The sequence below is a fragment of the Phaethon aethereus genome, assembly GCF_964289735.1.
Source record: "Phaethon aethereus genome assembly, chromosome: 3".
Taxonomy (NCBI): Eukaryota; Metazoa; Chordata; class Aves; order Phaethontiformes; family Phaethontidae; genus Phaethon; species Phaethon aethereus.
Window position 1 is genome coordinate 49701388 of NC_138576.1, and position 22563 is coordinate 49723950.

The following is a 22563-nucleotide window of genomic DNA, read 5'->3' on the forward strand; positions in this document are numbered from 1 at the left end:
GGAAATTCCAGCCCACATTCATTAATAAAAATAATTTTAAAATAGCTGGAATAAAGGATTTTCTGAGAAAACTTAAAACTTCAGTACATTCCTATCACACTCAGAAGTAGCACAGTCATGTATCACACTCCACCGGGAGAAAATACATCTGATTTTTAATACGAGCTTTAAACCACAGCATCTTATCATACTGTCAACAGGAAAAGAAAATTTATATTTGATATCCTTGTTCATACAAAATTATTTTGGTGTTCCTGTTCTAACACAATGAGAAAGGAATAATTTCTGCAACTCTATTAATTCTTAAGTCTTTAAATAGAAGTACAAGATGAAGAAAAAATAATAGAATCTAACATCTATCATAATTAACCCAGTTGAATGACATTGCATTTATTTGTTTAAAGTGTCTTTGTGCCTTCTGTGTTTTTTGCAAACAAAACCAAAGGGGGCGGGGGGAAGATATAAAATTAAAAACAATAAAAGGTCCTTCCTCCCTCCAAATACATACCATGATCTCATTCAGTGTATGAGTTGTAACTAAAGTGCAGAGCTGGCAGTGAGAACTGTTTTGGTTGTTTTCCCTTGCAATGCCAATTGGCCAGTGGAGTTGTGGTCTCGGGCTACTTTGAAGAGGAGAGATGTTCTTATCGTAAGACTCTCTGTCTCCTTTGCTCCTCAATAACTATTATTTGTGATAATAAGCAGAGACAACAATTCACAGCCTAACATGGTACCAGTCTTCATTATTCTATGCAGAGAGCAGACTTTTCTGTTCATTAGTGTCACTTTGGGAGAAGACAAGACTCTCTTGCTGTCATTACCAGGAAGAGCTGAGAAACACTGCTGTCCTGCACCCAAATGGATGCTGGAATTGCACTAAGCTTATGCCACTAAACCATGTTCACCTAAACATGAGAGGTGAACACAGGAAAAAAATTCCACTTTCCTGAGAAACAGTGTTATGGCTACACACCTGGGCATTTTTAGGAGTTACTGCTGACCCTGTCCTCAACCTCTACAATGCCAAATGGAAGTCCCTCAAAGGCACTTTATTTTAAAATAATGTGTTTGTGAAATACTGTTCAATTTTACTACCTCAGGTTTCATGAAGTCTATCCTACCTTCCAGTATCTAACAGGAACAAGAGAGATTAGACAAGCAGTTCCACTGCAAAGGAAGAAAAATAAATCCAACCATTATTACTCTTCATTAATCTATACCATTATTATAAATTATAGGACTGTTAAATACAGTGTGTCTCTACAATCTTATTTCACACTAAACATTATTTGTATGTGTTGATTTCTAATTCATAACCACCCATATTGGGTTTGCATGGCAAGGTTTTGGTAGTGAGTGGGCTGCAGGGGTGGTTTCTGTGAGAAGTTGCTAGAAGCTTCCCCTGTGTCTGATAAAACCAGTGCCAGCCCACTCCTGGCCAAGGCCAAGCCCATCAGCGACACTGGAAGCACCTCTGGGATGACATACTTAAGAAGGGGAAAAAACCAGGCACGTGGAATTTGCAGCCGGAGAGAGGAGTGAGACTATGTGAGACCAACAACGCTGCAAACCCCAAGGTCCGTGCAGAAGGAGGGGCAGGAGGGGCTCCAGGCGCCGGAGCAGAGGTTCCCCTGCAGCCCATGGGGAAGACCATGGTGGGGCTGGCTGTGCCGCTGCAGCCCATGGAGCTCCGCACTGGAGCAATCTCCACCTGCAGCCCATTGAGGACCCCACACGGGAGCTGCCCTGGCTGCTGGCAGGACCTGTAGCCCCATGGGGAGAGGAGCCCCGGCTGGAGCAGGGTTGCTGGCAGGACTTGTGACCCCACGGGGGACCCAGGCTGGAGCAGTCTGTTCCTGAAGGACGGCACCCCAGGGAAGGGACCCAGGCTGGAGCAGTTCGTGAAGAACTGCAGCCCATGGGAAGGACTCACGTTGGAGAAGTTCACGGAAAACTGTCTCCTGTGGGAGGGACCCCACGTTGGAACAGGGGAAGAGTGTGAGTCCTCCCCCGGAGGAGGAAGGAGCAGAAGAAACGACGTGTGATGCACAGCCCCCATTGCCCAGTGCTGCTCAGACGGGTAGGAGGTAGTGAGAAATCAGGAGTAAAATTAAGGCCAGGAAGAAGGGAGGGGTAAGGGGAAGGTGTTTTTAAGATTTGGTTTTATTTCTCATTGTCCTACTCTGATTTGATTTGCAATAAATTAAACTAATTTCCCCAAGTTGAGTCCATTTTGCCTGTGACAGTAATTAGTGAATGAACCCCTGTCCCTATCTTGACCCACGGGCCTTTCCTCATTTTTTTTCTCTCCACTGTTTTGCTGAGGTAGGGAGTGATAGAGCAGCTTTGGTGGGCACCTGGAATCCAGCCAGGGTCAATCTACCACACTACCTATGCTCATTCTTCACTTTTATTTGAAGTAGAACTCATTTAAACATCTATAATATGGCTAAGAATCTCGTTTGAAATATAGACATACCTTAAGCTTTATAAATTGGGACTAAAGCAGTACAGAGAAACATCCAGTATTTTCTTCATTTCTGCAAATGGGCCCCAAAAACATGCAAAGAATTCACATACCGTAGAGAAATAAGCATAATTATTTTTTCTGAAACTAAGCTTTTGTTAACACCACTGCAAGGCAAGAAATGTTGATAGCCATTTCAGAAATGGTTGGCTTTTTTAGGTTTCTTTTTTTACAGTACTAAATCTAGGTAGCAATATTAGTCACCAGCATTGGTCACAATCACAAAGAAACATAGACCCACAATTTCCTAAGTCGAAATTAGGATAACTGAATGCATAATGATAACTTTCAGAGCTAAAATACAGCAGCTTTTAAACCTACAATGCATAAAGATTCCTCAGGCATCTGTGTACCTACCAGTAAAAAAAAAAAACAAACAACAAAAAAAAATTACTTAAACTGCAATAGTTATAATCAATGACAACTACATGAGTCCTGACAAGGCTAGGCTTTTCATTCCCTAACTCATAGTTAATTATGTGAAGCATTTCTTTCCTTATCTTCCCTGCAAAACCACTTTCAGTTCACACACTACAAAATGAGGGCTGCACAAAACCCATAGTGGAGGGGGATAACACTCATATCCCAGGTGGCTGTCCCATTGTGTATTACAGGTGATCAAACTTATTCAATTCTTCTGCCAGACTTGAGCAGAAGATATAACCCTGATGCCTGCTGTGCTTTACTGGAAAAGTTGTTTTCAAGTCCAGGTTTCTAGCCAACTTTAAGAAAAGAGTGCCTAAATCCTTACATGCTCAGCTCACTTTGAGATTGTAGATTCTACATTTGTCCTCTCCAACATAGAACCTGTATGCAGGAAAGTAACTCTCAAGCTAAAGTGATTTCAATTCTCTTTTCATCAATAGAAATTAACATAATTTCAGTTAATAGGAGACCATAGCAAGTTTTTTACTTTGTAGTAACACTATTTATAGTAAATAGGAAGAAATAGTTACCAGCTGTGGACACTTCACCTTGTTCAAAGACAGGATCAAAAACAGATGAGACAAATTACTTTGTGAAGATACCTATTCTCTTCAATTGTAAAGGAAATCTAGCTATCTAGGATCAAGTTTATTCAATTTTAGGTAACTTAAAGCAGGTGAAAATATGACCCATTGATGGTTTGATTTTGGACTTCCGTTGGGCATTGCAATGCTTCATTGTAAAGTGGTACCTGGCAGCACTGACAAATGTATATGATCAAAGCAAGTACAAGCTGCACTTCAAAACACCAGGCTGCACCAATCCCGGCACCTATATGTCTGCTTCAGCTGCATATAACATACACTGTCTCACAACATCCTCACAGAAACTTAACTGTGGGTGAAAACCATCACACAGGTTCCCACAGTTGCCTTTCCTTGTTAACACTTGTCATCACCTTCAGAGCAGCAAGGAAATTGCACAGCAAAATACATGTGGAGGATATTTCATAGACATTTAAAGTTCTCATTTAGATGTTCACCTATTTCTGTACAGTTAAACCTCCTTTCTGAAAGGTTTGCAATGCACTGGAGTTGGTTTGCAACTGTAAATAAAGAAATAATTTTGCCTTTCATTGCAGAATTCAGGCCCACCATCCAGAAAGTTTAGCCACTACTGTTTTACTGTATCCTGTCAGAAAATGTAAGATAGAAGAGTATTCAGCCACAGGCAATAAAAACTTATGAAAGGGGTTTTATGTATGATAAAAACATACCTCACATCCAGTTTAAAGTCATTACAATTTAATATTGGATATAATGTTTGGAGTGCAGTGCTTGCCAGGATAAGCAATCCATTAAAAGAACTGGCTTTGCAAATTAACATTCCATTTTAAAGGCTGCAGGTTGCTGATGGAAGTCAAAAGTAAGTGAAAGATCTTGACTCACATGTTCAGATGGTGATAGCATGTTTATTTAATTTCTTGACTAGATGCTGTGCTTATAATTTCACCAGTTGGCTTTCTTCAGGCAAAGCACCTGCTTAGGAAATGAAATAAATACAAAACATCAGTAGCATAGCAGAGGCAAGCCTTTACTTCACTGAACTTTAACAAACATGAATAGCAAACACTTAAAATTTAAAGGGTTCTTACTACTTACAAGGTCAGATTGGACAGTGCTCTGAGCAACCTGGTCTAGTTAAAGAAGTCCCTGCTCATTGCAAGGGGGTTGGACTAAATGACCTTTAAAGGTCCCTTCCAACCCAAACTATTCTACGATTCTGTGATTCTACTTTGCACATCTTTTTTGACACTGCAATGAAGTCCGTTCATCCCACAACCCTCCATGCCTATTTAGAAAATCATGTATTCAGGTTTCCTCTGGACAGGCAGTAAGAAATTTAGGGTCAAGTCCCAGAAGCAGTGAACACACTGTTCATGGGTTAGAGTAGGAAACAACCATTCCCTGAAAAATAAAGACCATGTTTCTGAGGCTAGATAATACCAAAGATTTCTCCTCCCAGGCAGCAGGGCCAGTTTGCCTGATACAGTGAAAATTAAGAGACGGAACATGCTGGTAAACCTATAATTGATTTTGTTTAGGAAAATGTTGACACGTAGAGTTCCCCTCCTTTTTCTCCACCAAGAATATGCTGTGTACCACCATGGAAAGTCTATCCCAAGGATTAGCTTGAGTAAACTTTGCTCCATGCTGAGCCAAAATTTCTGCCTATCTGCCCCTTCTAAATCTATTCAGAGCCAAGGTGATAGCCTGGACCATAGTGAACTGTAGGGGCACTTGAGGTCCTCCAAGTCATTCTCTGGGCCTACTACCAGTTAGCATGGGAGAAAGCACACCAACATGGTAAAAATCTCCTCTCCTCCTAAATAATGGTCTCCAGGCTGCTTCATTCCCGTTTATAAACATAACTTACTATGGTGGGATAACCTTGGCTGAACACTAGGTGTCCACCAACGCCGCTCTATCACTCCCCCTCCTCAGCTGGACAGAGGACAGAAAATATAATGAGAAGGTTGTAGGGTCGAGACAAGGACAGGGAGAGATCAGTCAGCAATTACTGTCACGGGTAAAACAGACTCGACTTCAGGAAATTAGTTTAATTAATTGCCAATCAAAATCAGAGTAGGATAATGAGGAATAAAACCAAATCTTGAAACACCTCCCTCACACTCTTCCCCTCTTCCCAGGCTCAACTTTTCTCCTGATTTCTCTACCTCTTACCCCCCAAGCAGCTCAGGGGAACGGGGAATGGGGGTTGTGGTCAAACCATCACACGTTGTTTCTTCTGCTCCTTCCTCCTCATGGGGAGGACTCACACCCTTCTTCTGTTCCAACGTGGGGTCCCTCCCACAGGAGACAGTCCTCCACGAACTTCTCCAACATGAGTCCTTCCCATAGGCTGCAGTTCTTCATGAACTGTTCCAGCGTGTGTCCTCTCCACAGGGTGCTGTCCTTCAGGAACAGACTGCTCCAGCCTGGGTTCCCCATGGGGTCACCAGTCCCGCCAGCAACTCTGCTCCAGCCTGGGCTCCGCTCCCCATGGGGCTACAGGTCCTGCCAGCAGCCTGCTCCAGCGTGGGCTTCCCACAGGGTCACAGTGTCCTTTGGGCAAATCCATCTGCTCCCGCGTGGGGTCCTCAATGGGCTGCAGGTGGAGATCTGCTCCAGTGCGGAGCTCCATGGGCTGCAGCGGCACAGCCGGCCCCACCATGGTCTTCCCTGTGTGCTGCAGGGGAAGCTCTGCTGCAGTGCCTGGAGCACCTCCTGCCCCTCCTTCTGCACAGACCTTGGGGTCTGCAGAGTTGTTGCTCTCACATGTTCTCACTCCTCTCTCTGGCTGCAAATGCCATGTGCTGGGTTTTTTCCCCCTTCTTAACTATGTCATCCCAGAGGTGCTTCCACTGTCATTGACTGGCTCGGCCTTGGCCAGCGACGGGTCCGTCTTGGAATGGACTGGCACTGGCTCTACCGGATACAGGAAAACTTCTAGTAACTTCACACAGAAGCCACCCCTGCAACCCCCACCGCTACCAAAACTTTGCCACGCAAAACCAATACAACTACATAACGCGAAGGTATGCCCATAGCCACCAAAAGCAGAGGAATTTAGGTTGTCCAAATTCTTATGAAGCACGAGGTGAAACTTTTGCAATGTTTTCTAAAGATCAAAAGAAAGTAGGCACTACATCAGGCACAACTGTCGGGTTTGAGGAGGGGGGGCCTCTGGGGTGCCCTGTGTGGGAGGTGTCCATGACCTGCCTGTGCCAGGCACAGCTGGTTCCAGCCAAAGATGACAGCAAAGCAAACTGTGGGCCACGCCACAAAACTACTGCAGATGGGGGAGCCTGTGGATCTTCTGCTCAGGCAGTGATGAGCCACTGCAAAAGGAACTTGTGGCCTAAGCTGAGCATGAGGAAGGGAAGGAATGGTGTTTCCATAAATCTTTTCTTTCTTCTTGGTGGTTTTTGTGTGTTCTTTTTTCTCTCTCAATACCCAAATCACTAATCAAAACTTTGTTTTAATTGGCAATGGATTAAATTAAGAAAAGTTCCCCAAAGTCATGATTGTTTTTTTCCTGAGAGCCACCCAGAGTGGAATTACCTTCATCTATGGGGCTAATGTAGGCAATTACTTGATCTCACACAGGACTCAGCCAGCATCCCTTCACAGTCAGTTGTGGTGCTTCAGGAATTTGAACATATTAAAAGTGTTTATTTCTCTGTTAGCTGTATAAGGGAGTCTAGATCAAATGGAGATATCTGCTGTGCTAAAGTCAGAAGTCAGCTGAGATCATTGCACCACTTAAAGGAAATCCCATTTCAGGCATAAACAAATTATTTGCTTGATTTTGTCACTACTAGTGTTTTTTGGGGGGGGGGTTCAGAGTCTTAAGTTAGATCCAGAAATGCATAAGATTTTTAAAAAGTTGTGTGTCATAGTTCACTATGCCAAAGCTGAATATAAAATTTTATCATCTTAGTTTGTAAAACAAGAAAAAGATTATGTTACAGTATCCCACACAAAGCATATCTAAAACTATTTCAGATGAAAAATTATCACAGTGTTTATGCAGTCAAAGAGCTAGACTTGTAACTTACCCATGAATCTAGCTGGTCTCAAAGATGACATGGGAATCAAAGCCATTTTGTAATGCTCCCATTCTGTCTGGTTTTGGCACAGTCAAATTAAAAGCGTACAGTGAACAGCTGGTATAAACACCAACTATTCTTCTTACTAAACAATACAAAGCAAGGAAGCAACTTTTCAGATTGTTTTCAAAACCATAATTGTTCAGCTCATGTTGAAAAATTAAGAAGCAAACAGAGCCTAATCACATTTAAATAACATGTTTCCAAGATGCAAATGTCAAACACTTCCTTATGAAGTATACTTCAGCTAGCAACTGCATATGACAATTCACATATGTTTTGACTAGTATGTGCTGGGAGGACATTCAGCAGCCCTCTACACAATTTTTCCCCATTAGATGAATGAATCAGAAATATATTAATTTTCTTATGTCATTTAGTGTACCGTCATTCAGTCTTTGGCACTCAGTGTTCAGTATAAGCACTATTAAAAGTAAACTGCATTAATTGTGTAAATTTAATTATCAGCGGCTCTTGAAATGATGAGAATGAAGCATTTTACCAAGATTCTGGAGGGGCAGAGCCCATGTATTTAAATTCATTGTTACATAGTTAACATAAACAAGTTCAGACCTTAGGTGGAGTCTCTAGGTATTGACTTAACATACCTATTAATACTAATTTAACAAAATTCTCCAGCATATATGAAGTACAATTACTAGGATCTGAACTTTATAAAGTATGCCAAGAGTTTTACCATTGCCTTTGTCGGGACAAGAGATGAAAACATGAACCAAGGTAGATGGGTGGATTACATGCATATTACTTCTGGACCACAGTAGTTTTTCAAAGGGTTTTTTTGTGAATCACCATGTACCTTTACGGTTAAACTTTTCAAGTGACAACTAAAAAAGTGATACAGATCTGTAGACCAATTTATAAACCACTTGTCATGGTCTTGTTAACAATAAGCAGACCTACTGTTTCAGTCTATGTAGCATGTCCTCAAATGTAAGTGGAGTTAATGTCTCATTCACAGCAGGAAGAATACTGAAACTGTGTAAAAAGATGCAAAGTAATCTCTTTGTATAGTAATTATATATGTTTGAAGCAACAGACTGTAACAATTCTCTTTGGAATTCAATCTTCATACCTAAATGTACATAATATTTAAGCCAAAACATATAATTTTGCTTGAATTCCATAGTTACAGTACTTGCACTGCGTACTTGAGCACTGAGTTGCAGGCCAACTAGAAATAGAGGTATATGATTAAAAGAGCCATTAATGCTTATAGTTTAGGTTATATTCAGCAAAAAAGCAGCCAAAACACTTTGTCCTTGCCAATAAATGCTACGAGCACCAAACATTCCTTATATGAGGACAGCAGCAATCCACGCATTTAGCAACATTCACAGGTTATCGTTATGAAAACAGTAAAGATGTTAAAAGTATTTATCTTATTCATTGAGCTGAGAGTAAGCAACTTGTATATGCATTTTGTGTTCCTAAATCTATCTGAAAACCATGACTGCAACGGCAATGTAGGGCACAATACTCGAGGTATGATATGGACACACAGTAAGAATATTTACTTGTAATTTCTCCAGTAACAGGGTAACAATCACAACATATATCTTGTGCAGTATACTGCATTAATAAAATATTCACAGAATTCTCTGAAATGGTATCGTCAGGAAATAAAGCACAAGGCAAAAGGCAGTTTTGATGTTTAAGTCAAAAGAAAAAAAAATGCAGATAAACAGATATTTGCCTTCTGAGTATGCATTGGTGGGTTCTGGATAATAGCAGCTTCTTAACACATCACTACAGGGAAACAGTAAAAATGGTTCTGTGGTTGACAAAAGAAAAAGCTAAGAATTTATATGTTTAGATGGCTAATACTACATGAATGGAGCCCAGCATCAGTCAAATACACAAATGTAAGACAAGGAACAACTGTCTAGACTGTAACATGAATGATTTAGGGTTACAGTAAACGGCAACCTGATCATTAGCAAACACTGTATTATGGTTGCAACATCATCTATGAGACTTGACAGCAGCCTTCAACACATGTAATCCCTGAGCTAGAAAACTGGACAAGTTTACACAGTATTTAAAGGAAAGATGTAAAATAGCTGGGCAAAACCAGCATGTAACAACAAGAATGATCTTGAAAAATTTACCTGTTAGGAATGGCCAAAAGAGTGTTGTTTAATTTAGAGAAGGAAAGACTGAAGGAATATGTGATTATATTAGATAGCTAGATAGATGGCAGATAGATAGATAGATAATGAACCTAAGCTGCAGAAATTCACTTTAGATGTTAGGAAACAGTTTTAAGTGTTACAACGGTAGAATACTAGAATGTGTAGCCTCGAGAGCTTGTAAAGTCATTAGAAAGATTTCACAGACAGTCAAGTAGACAGCTGTAAGGTATGGTATAGCTGATCTTGCCCAAAGTAGATAACCTCTTGAAGCCCTTGTGATCCCTGTTTCTATGTTTTTTGATAGTACAATTACCACATGCAAATTTAACACTGTTTCACAAGCCGAGTTCTTGGCAATATTTTTCTTTCAGGGAAAATATTGTACAAAAATGGTAATATTCCGAAACTGTAGATCACCTTATTTCTCTCTGACCTTCTATCTGTCTCTGTCCTAGTAAATAAAATGAGTTAGACACCTAATTTGCAGGCTCTGAGGCAAATGGCATGTGATCAGCAAGTATTTGTACAGCTAAATTCTCTGACTTACCCAAACAAGGTCTCTGTACACACAAAGGTCGTTGGCCCTCAAGACCTCCTAACCATGTGTTTCTGGAGAAAGCTGTAGCTAGAGCTGGTCAGCACTCTGTCAGGGACATGCCAACAATGAGTACATAGAACAAAAGGACATTGCTCAAGCCACAGCATAACCCTGGTTTGCATATTTGAAAAGCTCTAAGTCCATCTAGCTTAAAATTTTAAACTTGGCAAATGTTCCAAATTACTGGAGAGGACCTCCTATCAGGAGGAAATCTCAAATGCTACAGTGTATCATGTAATGTTAGTGTATCGAGTGCAGGACCACAAAAAGTCCCCATAAGCTATCTAATACAGATTTGATCATATTACATGTTATGATGAGAAATAAGCTAATCTTCAGCAGTTTAAAAGACTGAAGAAATGCAAAAAGATTGTTTAAAGCTACATTTTTCTCCCCTCTTCCCCATCAACCAGTCTTTCCTGGATGAAGTTGCAGCTTGCAGGGGCTTAACTGGCATGTAGAGTTTCTCTTTTCGTTATTCTATTTGTGCATCATACGCACAACATATGGTGTTACAGTAATAAAGGATGCAATGGTTTCTGAAGTTTGTTTTAATTTATTCAAAGGATCCTGTCTCAATTTTCCAAAGCTCATAAAAACCTTTAAAAAAACCTCAAAATGCACCATCTTTTTTTTTTTACTTCAAAGCTACATCCCTGCACAGTGAATGCCATAGATACTGTTTCTTCATACATTCAAATTATTCAGTTAGGTAATTCACTGCTAAATTCATTTTTGTCTTTAGAAAACTCCCAGGTTTCAGTGGCTCAGTATTTCTGTTAATTTGAAAGTAATTTTCATTACTGTGTAAAAGAAGAACCACAATTTCAGTAATAAGGAACAAAATTAATATAAAAATTGTATGTTTAAAAGGTATACAAATCTGTTTAAAGAAGATGGAAATTAAAACCCATCTGTTACTATAAAAGTGCATATCAACTATATTTTCATGAAGTTAAAACAAAATTTAAAGGATTATATACTTGTTTTCTGTCAACATTCTCTCTTCATCGGTGAAACATTTTCATTATTTTTCATCACTGAAAGGCCCCTTTCGACAGGCTATAATAAGAAGCTAAGCTATAATGAAGTCCATTAATATTTTGGAAAAAGTTTATGATTAATAAACCCTGAAAAGGTCTGTCAATGTGGAAACTAAAGTTAATCAAACAGTAGGTTCAGTTTATCAGACACAGTACTATTCACATAATCATAGCTTAGGAGACTTCATTCTGTTACATATTTTTAAATTGAAGTGTCATTCATTAATGGCTGAAACAGCATGCTGACTTGATTAAAAAAAAAAAATTAATAGAAAGTGTAATTATTCCGGTTCTACTTAAGTAAAATCCTTTCTTTTCCAAACAACGTTGCGCTGCTGGTCTCCAGGTTCTTTCATTTTTGCTAAGGAATATATTTTCAATTAAAGACTGTTAAAGCCGTTAATTTACCCTTTGTGATGAAACTAGGCCAGCAGGCACAACTGCAACAGAAGTTTTTGGGGTTATTTTAACAAATAGATCTCAGCTAAGACAGCAAGTTCCTGGCATCATCACACTAGCAATTGTTATTTGCTTCCTGAACAGGCATACTCGCCCAAGAAAAAATGGTATCAACAGAAAAGCCGTAAAATTTTTTTCTACAAGCCTCAGAAACAATTTTGGGGTGAGTTTTTGCTTGAAAATCAAAATAAGACAAATGTTGCAGACAGAGAATTAATGGAACTCTAGTTGGTTTGCAAACTCTCTATTTGATCAGCTAAACTGGACCCAGATTCTCAAAGATGCTTGGAGATGTCCCGCTGGTTCACCAGGAGGAGGGGCCTGACATCATTTGGAAAAAAAAAAAAGTCTGTTATTAAAATAAGGATCTATTTGTGCATGGAATTCCTTAAACAACTTCTTGAAGAGTCTTATTCTACAGCAAGCAGCTGACAATATTTGATTACCTGGCTGTGTTAGAGCAGGTATCAAACTACATGGTTACAGCTGGACCTTAAACCACTCTTATCAGGACATTTTTGTCCATTAGAAGCTCCGGGCTCAAACTAACTGAATTCACCTGGCAGCATAATTTAGTCGAAACTAAACTGTATTGATGTCATCAGTCTGCCTCTGACAAAATAGATAATAAAATACTTTGCTCCATATTCACAAAAATACATAGTAAATTAACTGTTAGAATTTGTATTATTCAATGAGTTAACAAAGAAAACCACATAGTATTAAATCTGTGAATACAAAGATAAGCAGATTAATACAAACTCTTCAACCGATTGAAGGTTTGATAAACTGCAAAATGAGAGATTTTACATGCAAGACACTAAAAACCAAAACAAAAATGTTTAATTTACTGGTATTTTTGGAATTTAAAGTGTAATAGTCCTTTTACTGGACTTGGAATAGTTTTCCAATACAGTACTTCAGCTTCTGGTGAGTTGTAAACAAATAGAGAGATAACCAGGTATCCACTGAAAAATCTTGACTTCATGGGTGTAAAGTAGTGAGATGATGAGCATTTAGCATTCTTCCGAACAGTGAACATTATACATTCATTTCTATTTGGCAACTGCTTAGCAAAGTGTAAGCAAAAAAATCTGCAAAGGAAGGTCAGCAGGAAGCTTTCTTGGAAACTCAGCACTTTGTAGAAATAAACCTTAGGGCTTTTTGCCATTAACCTTTTTCTGGGACTACAGTAAAATGTTTGTTTTGGTTTCCAACAGGGAGCTTTAAACAGAAATAAATAGAAGTATAAAAGTTCTTTAAATCAGTTTAATGTTATAATTGGGGATTTGAATGTTGGAAGATAAATGCTTAATAATTCAGAGAATAGGATTCAGTGAAAGAATGAGCGTATAGCAAATCATAGTATGTGCAAATAGGAAACAATTTATCTGTTCAAGGAGAGAAGTAAATTAGTGTTCCAATTACTATGTTTGCAGAATTCCTTGGTGAGTAGTTCTTATTGTTAGACAACCCAAAATATTTCAGTTTTACAGAGTAAGTTTTCCAAGTAACTTGCGATGGGAGCCGTATAACTGATCTCTTTTCACCAATATGCTGAAGTTATTTACCTCTGAGAGAGTTTTTAAAGGTGCTTAGACCTTCTCTTTAGAGCGATTATACTCCAGTTTAAGGAGGACAACCTACCTTTGGCAAACAATTGCATGTGATAGAGACTGCTGGTTTATTTCTCCAAGTGTTGTTTCTTAGCTTCAATCAAAGGGAAAGTCCGCTTTAACTTTTTTGGGTAATAAACATTTCTTTTTCTATTGCACTTCTAGCTTTACCAAAAATGTTAAAAAGTGAATAACCTTTTTTATAAACATATCTTGTGTTACTTAAGGAAAGAACTTTAGAAGATTGGAACTTCCAAAAGAATCTTCAGCATGTCTGCAGTGATAACAAAACTGTTATGAGAAGTGTTTTTAATGCAAAAACCCAGAATATTTCTCCCATAGACACACAGCTCCCAGACTGATTTATTCTTCAGTATAAAACCACTTTAGCTGTAAAATGCTTTGTTCCCCTTTAAAACATTCTTAAGACCTTTACCATCAGGAAAGATTACATCTGTCATGATATAATAAATATAATAAATATATCTGCCATGATATATAAAAAGCCACAGGAGGAGTCAAATTCATTTCAGAGAAAGCAAAAGCATACCAGAACTCTCCAAGCTTAGAAGAAATAGGATTATATGTTTCCAATACATTTTCAATATTTAAAGCACAGAGGTGTAAGGCAAGCAACTTCATAAAGTCCCCATTCTTCAGCAGTATATGCCACTTTGAAAATAAGAGGAACGTCATCAGTTTCTATTGTTGCACATTAAGGTCATCCTTCTCATCCTCTTTCAATAAACTGACTCAAAACTTGTCTCCCAGGGCATGTCAACCATATTGTTCAGATAAAAAAGAGAGAGGGAGGCAATATACATCCTAGGACAGTTCAAAAGTAAGCAGCCAAAAAAAACCAACCCAAAACCAAAAAAACACCCAAAGACTAAATAATGCAATGGTAAAGACAACAAGCAAACCACAAATATTCATAATCACTGGCTGTCCTATTTTTCACATGACATTGTTTATGTCTGCACTAAATATTTGTGCTTGCAAAAGCGAGCCTCAGAGCGAGCTCCACTTTAGGCTCTGTACATCCATCCTGAATGCATCCCTCAGGTAAGAGGCCTAGCTGCCTGCCTTCACTTTTTTCCAAGTGGGCCCATGTTGTGCTCCCTCTGAGGGGCACCTGTAAATCTGCCTTCTCCCTGAGAACATGTCCAAACCCAGCCCTTTCCAAAGAGACTTGTCAAAAATGATATATCACACAGAGCTAAAGGAAGCTGCAACTGAGGCCCAACAGGCACATTTCCCTTCCTTACAACTTACTCTTTGACAGTTTTTGGCAGTTACATCCAGCTCAGTTGAACCTGTTTTGGCTGGAAGAGACAGGCTGTTCTGTGTTGCTTTCTATAAGTGGATCTCTCTGCCTAATAGAGAGCCCATAATCCATTCACCCCCAACCATTCCTCCATAGCTAGCATTTGTTAGCATATATATATTGGCAGAAGGTAGTATAGCTTAAAAAAAAAAAAAATATTTTTCTTTCTTTTTACAGCTAGCTTTGGAAGTATAAATCTTGACAGGATATTGAGACCGCACAAAGATTACACTCCTATGGAAGCATGGGTGGTTTTTTCTTTTCTTCCCATGAAACCCTTGATAAATCTTTGACACCACCATTATGGTCCATTCATTCTTTCTTTCACTGTTCTCTCTCTCTTGCACAAATACATACACAGACATAGAGCCTGGTTTGAATTAACTTAATGCATTGAGGAAAAAAAAAGGTAAGTGGAGGAGAGAGCACATGATACCTGTAACTAAACAGAACACATATAACTTGCCCATTCTCCTCAGTAATGGATGTTTGCAACAATCCAAGTATGACAGTTTCATCAACAATATAAAATGCTAATTGTTTTATCCTCTGATGTAATATATTTGAATTAAAAAATCGTTGAAGTGTTTTCAGCAGTGATTTTCAGAAGGACTGAGATTCATGTTTATAACCAGCGGTATTACAGGGTACTCCTGACTGAATGGAAGAAGGTGATAGCATGTGTCTTGTACTCACCAAACCATCTCTCACTGTATTTATGCTTTTCTAACTACAAAGCAATGGACTAAATGAGAAGCATAATTATTCCTATCATAGGGAAAAGCTGAAAAGATGACGGGTAGATTAGGCACAAATCAATACTCCCACAGGCAAACAATTGCTGTAGAGGTGCACATTGTATTAATGAAGAGTGAATATTGATTTTGTTAATAGCAGTGTTCCAGTAAACTTTCATAAACATCAGTGACCCTGGCTTGTGAACTCTTCCATGAAGGCAGATCCCATCATCTACATGGATTCCAGTTCATTTATAGAGGGACGCTTCTATGAAAAGCAGTTTAAAGGACTAAGGATGACTAACAGCAGAGAAGTTTTGAATAGTTATGATGTAAACTGAAGTTAAGGCCGTTAAGGTCATTAATTTTTCCTTATTCCCATCATTTCTAGGAATCTACAAATCTCAACCTATTCAAAGTCCAGTCCTGAATTTGCAAAGATATACAGGTAACCAAACTGACATTTCAGATAGTTCCCTGAAAATTCTTTGGAAGCTGGTTGCTTTTTCTGTTTGCATGTTCATAGTTCACAAATTTGGGTGCAACTTCACTGTTTCAAGACAGACTGTATTCTATTTCACACATCATTTGAATTAATGAAAAAATAAATTAGACCAGAAAAAGTGAGATTTTGGGGTTTGTTGTTCCCCCTCCTCCCCTCCTAGAATGAAACTGAGGAGTGAAAGTCACTTAAACATTTCTGCAAGTATACTGAGGAAGAAAAGAAAAGCTGCAGTATTAATGTCTTTACAAATATTGGTAAAATACAGTTGTTACCTCATTGTTAAAATACAGCTAATATTGTCCATGAAGTCTTTTAAATAAAATATGCTGTATGCAAGTGCCTTAAATATAGATTTCAACATTATAGTCCAACTGTACTTTCATGAAGACCCTTTTTCTTATTTTTAGCAATTAAAAAAAAAAGAAAAAAATCTTATCATTCCTGTTGACTTTATCTAATATAAAGTTTTTTACAATATAAATGCATAAGCGTATTGAGTCTTCCAGATCTTTTTAAAATCTTGCTGTAGTATCAGTCCCATCCTTTCCTTCCAAACTTTTAATCAGAAAAGGGTATGCCTTTGCATCTATTCAAGCAGGCCAGGTGGACTGAAGATTCAGTTTGCACTAGCTGTCTGGCAACAAATTGTTTACCAACACACTAACATTGCTCTTAATTAGCTTACACTGAATTATTTTTCCTGTTATCTAGTAAAAAGGATTGGACTCAGCATTCAGCTAGAGATATAGGTGACCACAGGTGAGATAGGTGTCTAAGCTTTCATTGTAGTAAAAAGCGATCTAGTCAATATAATCAATGGTGAGTGATTCAGCAGACCAGCCACTTGGGCAGAATTGCATTACTTAATTGTAAGCAATGGCGTGTCGTCATATCTGAGGCGCTTTATGGTATACAAGACATAGGAATCAGCAGATAAGACACAGGACCAAAGGGACACCTGGGCCCCCAGGTCTGGACTAGCGGCAGCCAGGATACTGTAAGGTATGTATCTCCACTGTCACCAGACAACGCCGATTAGGCAATGCCCCTCGCATCTTCAGGCCAGAGGGATAGATTGCTCTCCAGGTACTATTTATTAAGTCGGCATACATTGGATCAATTGATACAATACTTCAGAACTATAACTCCCTCCAGTGAATCTTAAAATCTGTTGAATATGCATGATCTAGTCTTGCTTCCTTCATAGTCACTGGTGGATAGTTAAAAGGCCAAACCACAGTTAGTACTCCCCTGTTTCAGCTGAGGTCAGACCACCACTTGCCAGGTTCACATCCTGGGACATAAAGAAATTCTCCTGAAGCAGATTGCCATCAGCGGGGTCGCAGCACTTCTCCCAGGAAGCCAGGGGTCCTCCTCCACCGTGCTAAAGCGATACTGAAGGGAAACTTGGAGGGAAGTGGTGCTCTATTGAAAGCAGTGCTGGATATGTGGGGAGAAAGACCCTCACCCTACTTTTGAATCCAGATAAACCGTGGGTCCCTCTGTAATTCATCTGGAAGTGACAGGCACTTCCAAAAGAAAACCCCAAAAAACACCGCCAAAGCTCAGTGCAGTTAAGATGTGATTCAGTCTGTAAAAGATGGCTATCTTTCTTCAGAGACCCCAAGGGAGTTTTGGCAGATTTGGGTCTTCATTCATTGCGTTCGGAACAGGCAACAGGATAAATTTAGGATAATGGGATAAATTTAGCCCTTCTGGCTAGAAGACAGTAAAAGATATTACAGGGCAATTATGTTCACTTATTTCTAACCCCCAAGACCACTAGAATTTTATTTTTGAGGTGCCTGCTAGCATAATTTGATGGAGACTAAGTTTCTGACAGACACCTGTCTAGTTTTGAGACAGCCTTCTCATCTTCATAGTTCAATGAAAGCTAAGTAGGCTGCCACAGAATAGCTTGTCAATCTCTTGACAAAGTATAGTTTGCTTATAAGCCTCAAAGGACATTTCTGGTGATTCTTCTTAGAGAATTTCAGTTCTACAGCAAATAAATATTTTTTCTCATAAAAATCATAATTGTTTTAGCTTTTTGTCCTGTGCCAGGAAAAATCCTCCAGTCATACATGCCATCTCTATTTATTTTTTTTTAAATTAAGTCATTTTACTCATAAGGTTTCTCTATCATACCACAGTACCTATATATATCCACTCTGAATTCAAACATGGAAATTTCTACAATTCTTTTTCAGAGAACAGTCTATGGTCTAACAGAGCTTACCCAGATGATGAATACTAGTCCATATAGAAATCCAGGAAAGTAGGTGTTAAACTGTTCTTTATAGAGTACCCCAAACCTGTTAGTTAAAAACAATACTTTGGAATGCTCTGAAGTGTTGGAAAGGTTTTCGCTCTGAAAAAGTTTTAGTGATAAACAGTTACACATAAATACAGCAAGAGAAAAACACTTAAAAATTTTTAGACATCCCAAGATACCTTTTTGTGTTTGAAGATTTAGAAAGAACACATTGTACTTCTAATGTATTAAGATTTAGTATAAATGTACCAGCAATAAGTTTGTCTATTTTTGCTGTTTTTGGTGAAGTAAATTAGACAAGTGAAGAGGGAAGCTGGCGGGACTTTGCTTTATTTTTGAAATGTCCTTTAATTAACAGCTCAATAATTGTGCACATCCCTGACCTTTCTGTATTTTGTGAAATAAATTTATTGTTTCACATTTCACTTTCATAATCTTATTATAGTCAAGAAAATATTATCTAATTCACTGGTTTTATAGTGATTAGGGAAATATTTCCCTGACTAATTTCATGTTATTTAGAAGATAACATTTTATATCAAGCAAGTACAGATGTATTACTTTTAAATGACTTTGATATATTTCTGGAAATCTAAGTACTATCATCACAAGGATTGTATTCTCCAACCAAAACACATTATTGTATAGAAGTATCTTGCTTTGTTGTAATTTAGAAAAATAATTACATTAGTACATGTGACCCTCTCAAACATTTTAAAGATTATTATTATTATTAATATATAGGTTTTTATTAAAGAAAAAAGAAAAAAGGAAATGCCAAGTACCCTGACGAAAAATTAACAGCACCGTCCTCTTCTTGGAAGAAAGAAAATAAGTCCTAAAACAATTGTCATTTCATGATTTAGAAAGTCAGTGAAATATATTATTCAAGATAAGAAAATTATTAAACATATCAAACTTGAGAAGGCACAGATCTTTCTAACAGCATTGTACTAACTAAACTAACTAAAAAGCTAAAATTTTTGCCAGGTTTGGAATACTCTAATCCTCAAGTCACTCTTAAAATTTCTTCTGTGTGCTTGTAAGAACACTATTTAAAAGGCCTAAAGGAACTCCATCAGGAAAAGTATATAGCACAAGGGAGGCTCTGCAAGACTGGAACTAAACCAAAATTGCCCCTCTCGTCAGTACAGAATGAGGAACAGAAGGAAGATTCTGCAGGCATTAAAATGTATTTCCACCCCTGTGTATATGTCACTTTTGAGCTTCCCATCTGTACCTTGCTACAGTACTAGCAATGGGAAATAGAAATAGCTCCAGCACAATACACGAAGTTATTGTCTCAGACAGAGAGGAAGTCAATCATATGTTCCTCAAGAACACGTATGCTTGTGCGTTTAGTAAGCTCAGGAATTTGCATTATGTATCTGATGTTCAGTGACCACTACTGTAGTCTTTCAAAGTGTATAATTTTTAGGAACTATTGAAGAAGCCTATGAATTTTTAACAATCCACCATACTTATTACCTATAGACCAGACAGGAATAAGAGCACACCTACTGAACACTAAACACAGTTAACACTTCTGACTTCAAATAGTTGTCAATAACTAACCTGGAGTCCTGAGTCCAGCTCTGGAGCCCTCAGCACAGGAAAGACAGGGACCTGTTGGACCGGATCCAGAGGAGGGCCATCAAAATGCTCAGAGGGATGGAACACGTCTCCTGTGAGGACAGGCTGAGAGAGTTTGGATTGTTCAGCCTGGAGAAGAGAAGGCTCCAGGGAGACCTTATTGCAGCTTCTCAGTACTTTAAAGGGCTTCTAAGAGAGATGGGGACAGACTTTTTAGCAGGGCCTGTTGTAACAGGACAAGAGGTAATGGTTTTAAACTAAAAGAGGGCAGATTTAGACTAGATATAAGGAAGAAATTTTTTCCCAATGAGGGTGGTGAAACACTGGCACAGGTTGCCCAGAGAGGTGGTAGATGCCCCATCCCTGGAAACATTCCAGGTCAGGTTGGACGGGGCTCTGAGCAACCTGATCTAGTTGAAGATGTCCCTGCTCACTGCAGGGATGGCCTTTAAAGGTCCCTTCCAACCCAAAGATTCTATGATTCTATAGTCTAGAAAACACTTGACAGAAAGGTGAAAGAAGTATGGTACACAAGCAGTGCAATGTCCACAACCATTAAGTTAACTCCTTGCTTATTAATACCTAAGAAAGTGTCCATCTGCAGGAGGAAGAATTAGAGTTGGCATAAACAGACAGTAAGAATACAGAAAAATCTGTTCTATAACAACAAAGGTCCCTGCTTCAGCTGTTTCTGTTCCTCTGTTCCTCCTAGATGGGGTTTCTCCCAAATCTGCACATGGGTGTCCTCTAATAACTCCGTTGTGAACACAAGGGAAATGACCCCAAGTCTATCCTTTTCTTCAGCCTTTAACATATCAGACTCGGTTTAACTTATTTTTACTTCTTTTCAATCTATTTCCTTGTTGCATGAACGATACCTGAATACATGATATGTTATGAATTTTGATTAGAGCTATCATTACAAGCATGATTGAACACTTGCTGCCAAGTAGACTTGCCTAGACCTGCAAATTCTTTTTACAGGGAGGAGAGGAAAAAACCCACAAACCCAGCACTACTAACAATTAAGGAAATAAGCAAGCCTGATTCTACTGTATGTTTTTATGTAACATGGCATTCATTTTATTTAGTCAAGACTGATCTCTCATTGTTTCAAAAAGTGTCTCTGGCTCCCAACAGATCTGTTATTGAGGGATTTCATGAATAACAGTTCTTCATTCACTTTATCCATTCTTCATAATTTTCAGGAAAATAAAAACATATTATCCCTACTAGATGTCCTTTCTCCCTGTGCTTAGAGACACCTTTACAGGACTCCAGCAGGTCAGTGTGGTGGGATTTCCCTTTCCAGAAGCTGTGCTGAGCAACTGTTTCCAGTAGACTGCCATTACTCTCTTCTGTTCTATGGATGCTACAATGTTACCAGGGAAGAAATTTGAATTTGCAAATAGTTTCACCTGGAAAAAAACGAATGGATGACAGTGAATTGGGATCACTCATGCTCAAAAAAATTTTATTTACAAATATGCAAAGCTGATCAGTTTAAGCTGCCATGGAAGTTGTTTATGAAAGACAGTGGCAATTATAGACAGAGATGCTGGACTAGTCCAAAATGTTTCCTTATTTTTTCCAACAACCATGTTTTAATCACACCTAAAAAGTGAAATAAATGGGCACAGAGATTACCAAACCGCTTTAGTCCCTTTTAAAGTCCTGTTTAAAATGAAAACAAAATAATCCTAGGGAAAAATAAACAGAATGGGAATATTCCCTTCAAACACTTTCCTGGAGACCTTCATTTATAGTTATACCAGAGGATAACTGGCCCTAAAGAAGCTTTATTTTCATGACAACTATGACTGCTATCTCTTCAAATCCATTGTGACATTAGCTTATTATTGTTCTAATTCTCAGAGATGAACTAAAAAAAAATTTTAAAAATAAAAAAAAAGCCAACAAGAGAAAATTATCCAGGTAACTTTACCTATCTACAAGTGCCAAGTGCAATGAAAGTCATTTCATTCTCTTACATCTCCTCCTTGACATTTCTCCTTTTTCAACAATTATCTGGTTTAGACATCCAAAACTGTATTTTCCAGCACTCTTGTGAGATTGTGATGAGAGAGGCAGCTGAAAATAACGTCTTTAACAGGTTCATGCTGGGTTTGATCTTGCCATCATGGCAAAGAACAGGACGTGAGATTGTAAATCTGCAGCAGGAAGGCTGCAAGTATTGTTCAACAACAGGAAGAAAGAAGCATAATTTTCTGCCTTTACTTTTTCCCCTCTCTCTTTTGTGTACCTTCATGCTGGTGTCTTTAAGAAAAAAAAAGTGTCCAACATGAACACCAACAGTAACACATTCAGTCCACTGCAACTTTTTCACAGAAAGGGAAAAAAAGGCCCTCTGTACAATAACATCTCAAAGACTGTCATAATTTTCCCTGGTAAACAATATTGCCATATAAAGAGCCGGTACAGCTAAACCAATGAAAATTAGGAATGCTGTTGAAAGGACGGCCTTATTTTACACTCTACAGTTCAAAGCAGGAGATTTAAATATGGGACTAAACATAATTTGCAAAAGGAATATGTAGAGGAAGCTGGACCTGCTGAGTTAGGCTAGTTACCACAACCTGGGTTAACTGTTTGATGACAGTTTTAGCAAGAG